Source organism: Orycteropus afer, unplaced genomic scaffold, assembly GCF_000298275.1.
Source record: "Orycteropus afer afer isolate SDZICR_OR568_19922 unplaced genomic scaffold, OryAfe1.0 scaffold00695, whole genome shotgun sequence".
In the NCBI taxonomy this organism is placed as follows: domain Eukaryota; kingdom Metazoa; phylum Chordata; class Mammalia; order Tubulidentata; family Orycteropodidae; genus Orycteropus; species Orycteropus afer.
The window spans coordinates 58,503-67,478 of NW_006922282.1; the positions used below are offsets into that span (position 1 = coordinate 58,503).

Sequence of the window (8,976 nt, forward strand, 5' to 3'; positions counted from 1 at the left end):
TAAAAAGAAAAAACAATAGGACATTTGTGGAGCCTTCACTGTAGCTCCACCAGCAGGCATGAAAACTTCACTAGCACGTTTTTCAAAAGAGTTTTTCATTTCATATTGAAAATGAAGTTTTTATGTGAGTGCAGGATTCCTATAAGAAAGGCATAGCAACAGACTCTAACATAATTTGAGAAAAAGTGAAGTTAATAGATAACAACTTAAAAGGAATGTGAAGGATCTAAAGCTTGAGAATTTAATGCCAGCAAAGGATGGTTTAAAAAGTTTCAGGATAACAGGCAGCTTACCAACCAAGGGACAACAGAAGAGTTCCCAGATGTCATTAAGAAAATCATTGAGAAGAAAGGATATGTGCCTGAGTAAGTTTTTAATGCACAGGAAAATGTCCTATTCGGGGACAAAATGCTACAAAGGACATTTATTAGTAAGAGAAGTAAGTACCAGGATATAAGGCAGGAGGGAAGTGTACAAATGCATTTGAAGCTTGTGATCAATATTGTTTATGCTACTGATAAGGTTTCCAGTCAACAGTAGGATATTTGTTAAGTCTTAAAGGATTCAAAAATCATGTGCAGAGGTTTGACTGCATAAAGTTTAGAGCTCCTAACCCCCATGTTGTTCAAGGATCAATTGCACTCATACAAATGTTTGTGTGTGTGTGTATGTGTGTGTGTGTGTGTATATATATATATATATATATATATATCTCCATATGCAAAGAGCTGTGATAATGTGATGGCTAAGGCAAGCTGCTAATTAGAAGTTTGGATTCACCAAGCAGTTCTGCAGAAGAAAGACATGGCTATCTGTTTTAGTAAAGATTGCAGTGAAATAAATCCTTTGGAGCAGGTCTTTTCTGTCTCATGGAGTCTCTGCAACTTAGAATCAACTCAATGACACCTAACAACAATAGCTATACATGAATATATGCATATACAATTCTGTCAGTCAATTTTAGAATGTTTAAAGTATTTTAGTTAGATCTGATATTTATTCATAACTTAATATTTTTGTAAATACAAGCTAAAGATGGGAAAAATGTCATGACATTCAATTCAGAAAAAGCAATGGAAAAAAATCCAACACATTTAATAATACAATATCAACAAAACATTCTTTTCCTGATAGCTTTTGTCTCCAACTTCAACAAGATGCAGAATTGTTAGATTGTTTTATTAAAAATAGGGAACTCAAAGGATTAAGCACTATCACCATTTTATTGAATATTGTTGGAGGCTATAATTAGTGAAATGAAGCAAGAGAAATACATTAAAGGCAAATGGATAAAGAAAAAAAAAAAAAAAAAAGAAAGAAAGAAATGAAGCCCAGATTCTTTATAAATGACATATTTCCTGATAATAAAACCCAAATAACCCATGTTGTTGTTGTTGTTGTTATGTGTTGTCGGGTCATCTCTGACTCACAGATATCCTTTCTTGGGTTACCAAGGCAGTATCACTATGGAAGTAGATCACCCAGTCATCCTGAGGAGTGGCTGGTGGGATGGAACCACCAACCTTCTGGTTAGCAGTCCAGTGCCTTAGGCACTACACCACCAAAGCTACCAAAAAATCCATAATCAACTTTATACATATAGATAGATAGATAGATAGATAGATATAGATATAGATAGATAGATAGATAGATGTAGATGTATATAGATAGATAGATAGATAGATAGATGTAGATATATATAGATAGATATATAGAGATATTGATATAGATATAAATGATTGAATATGTTAAGGTGACTGAATGTAATAGTTTTATTAAAACATCAATCACAGGTAAATTGAGGTAGATTTGGTTCCAGCTTCCGCCTGATGGATATTTTCCTCTTTATCTAGGTGCTCAGTAAACAATAATTATCATTCCCTTAAATTTCTGGTTTTGTGTTTTTATTTACACCACATGAATAATCTTGGCTGAATGTGGAGCAACTGTTGCCTGAGAATAGCAAACAGCAAGAGAGAGAAGGGTTTTGGAGTATAAAGTGAAGGCACAACTAAGGAGACCTTGCTTTATTTATTTTCATTTTCTTTCCCCCACCTCCACCACTGCATATTTTGTCTATCCCATCCTTTATCTGTCTGTGCTCTTATATGTGCTTCTGCCTTTATTGTTTGATTATATAGGATTTTAAGATATTAAAAATAAATTAAAAACTAACAGTGGAAAAAAATAATTTATTATAGACTCAAATGAGCCCTGATTGCAGTGCTTAAGCGCTTGGCTGATAACCTAAAGGTTTGTGGTTCTAACTCACCAGCTTCTCCATAGGAGAAAGATGTGGCAATTTTCTTTCTTAAAGATTTACAGCCTTGGAAACACTACAGAGCAGTTCTACTATGTACTAGAATGTCACTGGGAGTCAGAATCATCTCAATGGTAATAAGTTTGGTTCTGGATTGTAGATTCTGTATACTAAAACAGCTAACTGAATTACTAGCCAGAAAGAATTTTTAAAAAATAATAATTTTTGACTTTTCCAAATTTCTGTTAACTTGTGTGTAATATAAATTAGATATGCCTTTTTGAATCCAAAAGATCAGAATCATGGCTAACTCTTTACAAGTGACAGAAGGCAGATATTTAATGCATATGAAGAAACCATTTTAGAAAGCTATAGTTGGACTCTTATAATTAATTTACATTTTTATCTATTAATGCATATCAGCAGAAAAGTCATGGAAAACTACAAAGGGGAATATTTCATCAGAAATAATATGATTTTATATAAATATTTTTTAACCAAATTATTAGAAAAAAAGAAATTTAACTTCCAAGAGGGTGGGGGGATAGGAAAAAAAAAAACCTGAAAATAAAATTTATAGATTAAATCATTCAAGTGAAATTAAAAAGGAAATAAATTAAATTCAATAATAATGGCATAATACATCAGCAGTTTTCATATGTAAAAATAAAAATAATTTCAAAAAAGGTCATTTTAAAGCTGGTTAACCCTTATACTCTATTGATAATAGTGGAAAATTATATGTGTTTCTAGGAGTCATGGGAGCTCTGATGGCATAGTTCCTAAAGTACTTGGCTGCTAACCAGAAGGCTGGCAGTTCAAACCCACCAGCCACTTCTCAGAAGGAAGGTTGAGCAATCTACTTCTGTAGTGATACCACCTTAGAAACCCAAAGAGAGGTTGCTATGAGTTGATCCAACTCAATGGCAATGAATCCCCCCCCCCAGGATCATACTTTTTAATGTATAACAGTCCATTTGAATGAATACTTAGCATTCTTTGTCTTGGAAGTTCTGTTTTTAAGTGTCAGTTCTAATGATAATTATACATATAAACAAAAGTATGCAGAGTATGAAATAAATAGTTTATTAAATAAGTATTTATAAGGGCAATAAGGTAGAAACAATATATTTATTAGAATACTTTAAGGGCTATAGAAATTCAATATATCTTTAGACTATAATATATAAAGTGAATATATGTTATATTTCAGGAGTATATTGGTAAGCAGTGTTACCTATACCAGTATATTGGTAAACAATAAGACCTAACCAGTTAGCTTAGCTTAATTATATAATTTTCTGTACTTTAGTATTTAGTTGATATCATTTGTATTAATGTAAGAAATATAAATTTATATAAAAGCATACTAAAAAATGACTGTGGTATTTGAGTGTATATAGAAGATGTATAAATGAGAGCTCTAGTAGCATAGTGCCTAAGGCACTTGACTGCTAACCAGAAGGCTGGCAGTTCAAACCCACCAGCCACTCCTCAGAAGGAAGATGTGCCACTCAGAAGAAGTAGCACCACTTCCATAGTGCTACTGCCTTGGAACCCAAGGAGGGGTCACTATGAGTCAGGTCCAACTCAACAGCACATAGCAACAGCAACAAATAATAATAATAAATATAATAAATTTAATTAATAGAGTAACAACTCTTATGTATCAATGGCAATATCGTTCCTGCATATTTAGAAAAGCTGAAAAGATCCCTTTCAAAACAATATAAAATGCATTCTAATTGTATTTATTACTTAATTTGTCAGTATATAGTAGAAGATTCAATGTGCTTGTTTATGATCCCTCCTCTCTCAACAGATGGGCAGCCTCTACATGAACAGAAATGTAAACTCACAGAAATCTATTACTTGAAGGAAACTTATAGGAAATTAATAGTGTGTAAATCTTTTGAGAATATCGAACTAAATCTGTATTGACCCTGTAGTGTAGCCACATAATTCTATTCAGGATAACTGACTACAGTGACTACAGTATGAGTTAAGTGTGCTATGTTACAATCAAATTGTTCACTTAAATTTAGAGTAATTTAATAAATATCAAGTTCAGCTATCACCCACCTGTCAATAGACACTTGTGTGTTGCTATAATGCTAAACCAGTGTTAGTGGCAATGCACTTCCAAAAAATCAACTTAGTGATTACAGTGGTCTGATCGATAAGCAATTATGGAGATGGCACAGGACCAGGCAGTGTTTCTTTCTATTACACATGAAGTCACCAAGGGTCAGGAGATTACTCAATAGCAGCTCATAACACATTTTACTATGGGTCACAGAAAAACACTCACATATACACACACATAGGTTGAGGAAGCAAGAGAGTGAGACACAGTTCTGTTTCACTCAACATTTTAAAAAGCCATGATTTGGAAAAATGGAGAAGTAACAGCAAATATCTGAAGAACATTCCAGTCAGAAGGAACATCAAAAGCAAAGTGTATATGAAAGAGGAGCAGAGAGGGTACTGGAACTGGACAGGGCTGATGAGTGGAAAAATTCACAACTGTTATGTAAATGAAGTGCAGAAGAAGGAGAAATATGTAGAATTTCTGGAGGATTCTGGCTTGTCATGGGTATGGTCAGAGATGTAATTAATTAGTGTTTACTCCAAAAACCACTTCAGATGTTTCACTGAGGATAGACAAAAGGCAGGTGAATGGATTGGGGATACAGCAACAAATGAAATAATAGGTCATAGGGGTGTGAAGATATGGAGAAAGTCAATATCTTCAGTTAGAACAAGACCAGGAGCTGACTGTGGAACAGACCATCAATTGCTCATATACAAGTTCAAGTTAAAACAGAAGGAAATTAAAACAAGTCCACAAGCCAATATATGACCTTGATCATATTTCACCTGAATTTAGACGCAATCTGAAGAATAGATTTGACACTTGGTACACCAATGACTGGAGGACAGATGAGCAATAGGATGAAATCAAGATATCATATGCAAAGAAAGCAAAAGATCACTAAAAATACAGGAAAGAAAGAAAAGACCAACATGGATCTCAGAAGAGAGTCTGAAACTGGTTCTTGAATGGAAACTATGTAAAGCAAATGGAAGAAAAATTATGACATAAAATAATACAGAAGATTTCAAAGGGTGGCTCAAGAAGACAAAGTTCAGTATTATAATGACATGTGCAAAGACCTGGAATTAGATAACCATAAAAGAAGAATGCACTTTGAGTTACTCAAACTGAAAGTACTGAAGAAATAATTCAAGTTTCAAGGTGCAAAATTGAATGATTCTATTGACAAAATACTGAATGGTGTAGAAAGCATCAAAAGAAGACAGAAAGAATATACAGACTCACTGTACCAAAAAAAAAAAAAAAAAAAAACCTGACCAATTTTCAATCATGTCAGGAGGTAGTAGATGATCAAGAACTGATTCTATTATATTTAAGGAAAAAGTACAACCTGCATTGAAGGCAAAAATCAAGGCTCCTGGAATTGATGGAATACCCATTAAGATGCTTGAAGAAACCAATACTGCGCTGGAGATGCTCATTTGTTTATGCCAAGAAAATGGGAAGACAGCTACCCAACCAATTGACTGGAATAGATCCATATTCGTGCCCTTTCCAAACAAAGGTGAGCCAGCAGAATGTGGTAATTATCTAACATTACCATTAATATTACATCCAAATAACATTTTGCTGAAATTAATGCAAAAACAGTTGCATAGTATATTGACAGGAAACTTCCAGAAATTCAAGCTCAATTCAGAAGAGGACATAGAACAAGGGGATATTATTGCTGAAGTCAGAAGGATTCTGACTGAAAGCAAAGAATATCAGAAACATGTTTACCTGTGTTTTATTGACAATACAAACACATTTCACTGTGTATCATAACAAATTATGGATAACATTGTGAAGAATGGGAATTCCAAAACACTTAACTGTGCTGATGGGGAATGTACATAGACCAAGAAACAATCATTTGAACCTAACAAAGGGATACTGCGTAGTTAAAATCAAGAAGACTGTGTGCCATTGTATTTTTCACCATACTTAATCAATCTGTATGAACAGCAAATAATCTGAGAAGATGGAATATATGAAGAAGACATATCATCAGAATTTGAGGAAAAGTAATTAGCAACTTTAGACATGCAGATGACACACCTTGCTTGCTGAAAGTGAAGAGAGCTTGAAGCTCTTACTGATTAAGATCAAAGACTATAGTCTTCAGTATGGATTATATGCTAACCCAAAGAAAAGTAAAATCTTCACAATTGAACCAATAAGTAACATTGTAATCAATGAAGAAAAATAAATAAATAAACTTTTCAGGGATTTCATTTTACTTGGATCCACAATCAATATTCATGGAAGCAACGGTGAAGAAATCAAATGTTGCACTGGGCAAATCTCCTGCAAAAGACCTCTTCAAAGTGTTAAAGAGCAAAGATGTCACTTTAATGATTAAGTGTGCCTGCCCTAAATCATGATTTTTCAATCCTCTCGTATGCATATAAAACCTGGACAACAAATATGGAAGAACAAAGAATTGATGGATTTGAATTGTAGGGTTGGCAAAGAATATTGAAAAATACCGTGGACTCCCAAATGAACAAACAGATCTGCTTTGAAGGAAGTACACCTGGAATGTTCCTTAAAAGTGATAATGGCCAGATTTTGTCTCAAGTATTTTGGTCATATTGTAAGAAGGGACAAGTCCTCAGAGAAGGATATCACACTTGGTAAAATAGAAGGATAGCAAAAAAGGGAAAGACCCTCAAAGAGATGGATTGACACAGTAGCTGCAACAATTGGGTCAAGTATAGCAACAATTGTGATGATGGCACATGACTGGGCAGTCTTTTGTTTTGTTGTATATAGGATTCATAGGAGTTGGAACTGACTCTTTGTCACCTAATGACAACATACGTGTGACCCAAGGTGGAATTTGTAAGAAGTGAAACTCTTGAATATATTTGAGAATATACAGAAAAGGATTTGCTAAGTTATTACATGTGGTTGAGAGGAAAAAACAAATCAGTGAGAATCACACTTAATGACACTCAGATTATTTGAAAGATGGAGTCATGATTAGCTGACATATAGAGGGAAATATTTGAGTTGGAGACCTGGATTGCCTAAAATAGCAAATTATGGTAAGTATAAAATTGGAATTTAATGGTACCAAAGCAATATATGTATCCGAGAAAAGGAGTATGAGATTTCAATGTTTGTGGTAAAGTATTTCCTCGGGAATGCTCTTTAAAACAAGTCATTAACATTAAAATACAGAGTTAAAGAAGGAGAACAGTACAAGGAAAGTATTATGATACCTGACTAGCAAGTTTAGAACAAGGTATCCACTGGAACAAGTCACAATGTGTGCTGCACTTTTGCAGACAGAAGCAACAATAGTAATTACAACAAAGATGTTAATTTTTTTTTTTAGTTCTGTAATAGCATAAGGAACTTTGGTGGTGTAGTGCCAAAGGCATTTAACTGCTAACCAGAAGGCTGGTGGTTCAAATCCACCAGCCACTCCTTGGAAGGAAAGTTGGGAAATCTACTTCTGTAGCCATACTGTCTCAGAAACTGAAGGAGGGGACGCTGTGAGTCAGATCCAACTCGATGGCAGTTGTTTATCTTTCGTTTTTATAATAGGATAATCTGCATAGGAAGAGATATAGAATAACAAAAAGAAATAAAAATGGGGACAAAAATTGAGTCTATTCTTAAAGAATGGACAAAAGAGGGAAAAAAGGACAAAAGGAGAAGGAATAAGGAAGATGTGAAAGACAGAAAAACAATAATGGACAGAGAAAAAAGAAGAAATGAAGGGAGGAATGCTTGAAGAAATAAGAGAAGAAAGGAAAAATGAAAAAGTGAAAGAAAGGTAATGCACAGAATTTTGTGAAAGAACATTGAGTTAGGCAAGGTTCATCAGAAGTCATGGCAAGTGACTAAAGGTCTTGGCTGCCAACCAAAATGTCATTAATTCGAACCCATCAGCTACTCTATGGGAGAAAGGCACCGCAGTTTTCTTTTAAAAGATTACAGCCTCGGACACCATGTGAGGCAGTTCTACTCTACTGTATAGGAACACAATAAGTCCAAACTGAGTCCATGAGAATGGATTTTTTCTCTTGGACTGAATTAAGAAAAGGCGAACTGGAATGATAAATATAGATGGCTAAGTGACATGAACAAAATTACTACAGAATTGTCATAGTCTCGACTTACTTGCAACAACATAAACATTCCTGGTGAGATATTATTCAGAGACTTGACTTTTATAAAAACGTTGTCATCACCATTTTTGGACATTCTTAACACCTTAATGTCCAATGACTAGCATTACCTATATTGACAATTCCAATTAACTATCTAATTAGCATAAACAAACAGAATTCCTAAAAAACAGGTTATAAAGAATCTCATATCTTTATTTTAACTAATGGTACATTCAAAGTACACTGAATTATAATAAAACATACTATTTTGCATGACTACCCCAAAAATGTTGTAAAATTTCAAGGTGTTTTGAAACACGGGCAATGAATCTAAGACACTCAGAATTTGCTCCCTGAAGTCAATAAAGTAAAGAAAGGCATTCAATGGAAAGTTTTCAAGCTACTCATTCATTACACAAAAAGCAATATAATGAAAGTTTGGTCTGGTACATTCTTAGGCAACATATTGTATTCTGAAGACTGGAAGTAGG

At 34.0% G+C, this 8,976-nt stretch overlaps 1 protein-coding gene across 1 annotated transcript in view; it reads right to left on the reverse strand.

The window, feature by feature from the left end:
• The window catches only part of LOC122151774 (putative olfactory receptor 14L1), a 24,642-nt gene that overhangs the window by 14,677 nt on the left and 989 nt on the right, over window positions 1–8,976 (reverse strand). The window lies entirely within an intron of this gene.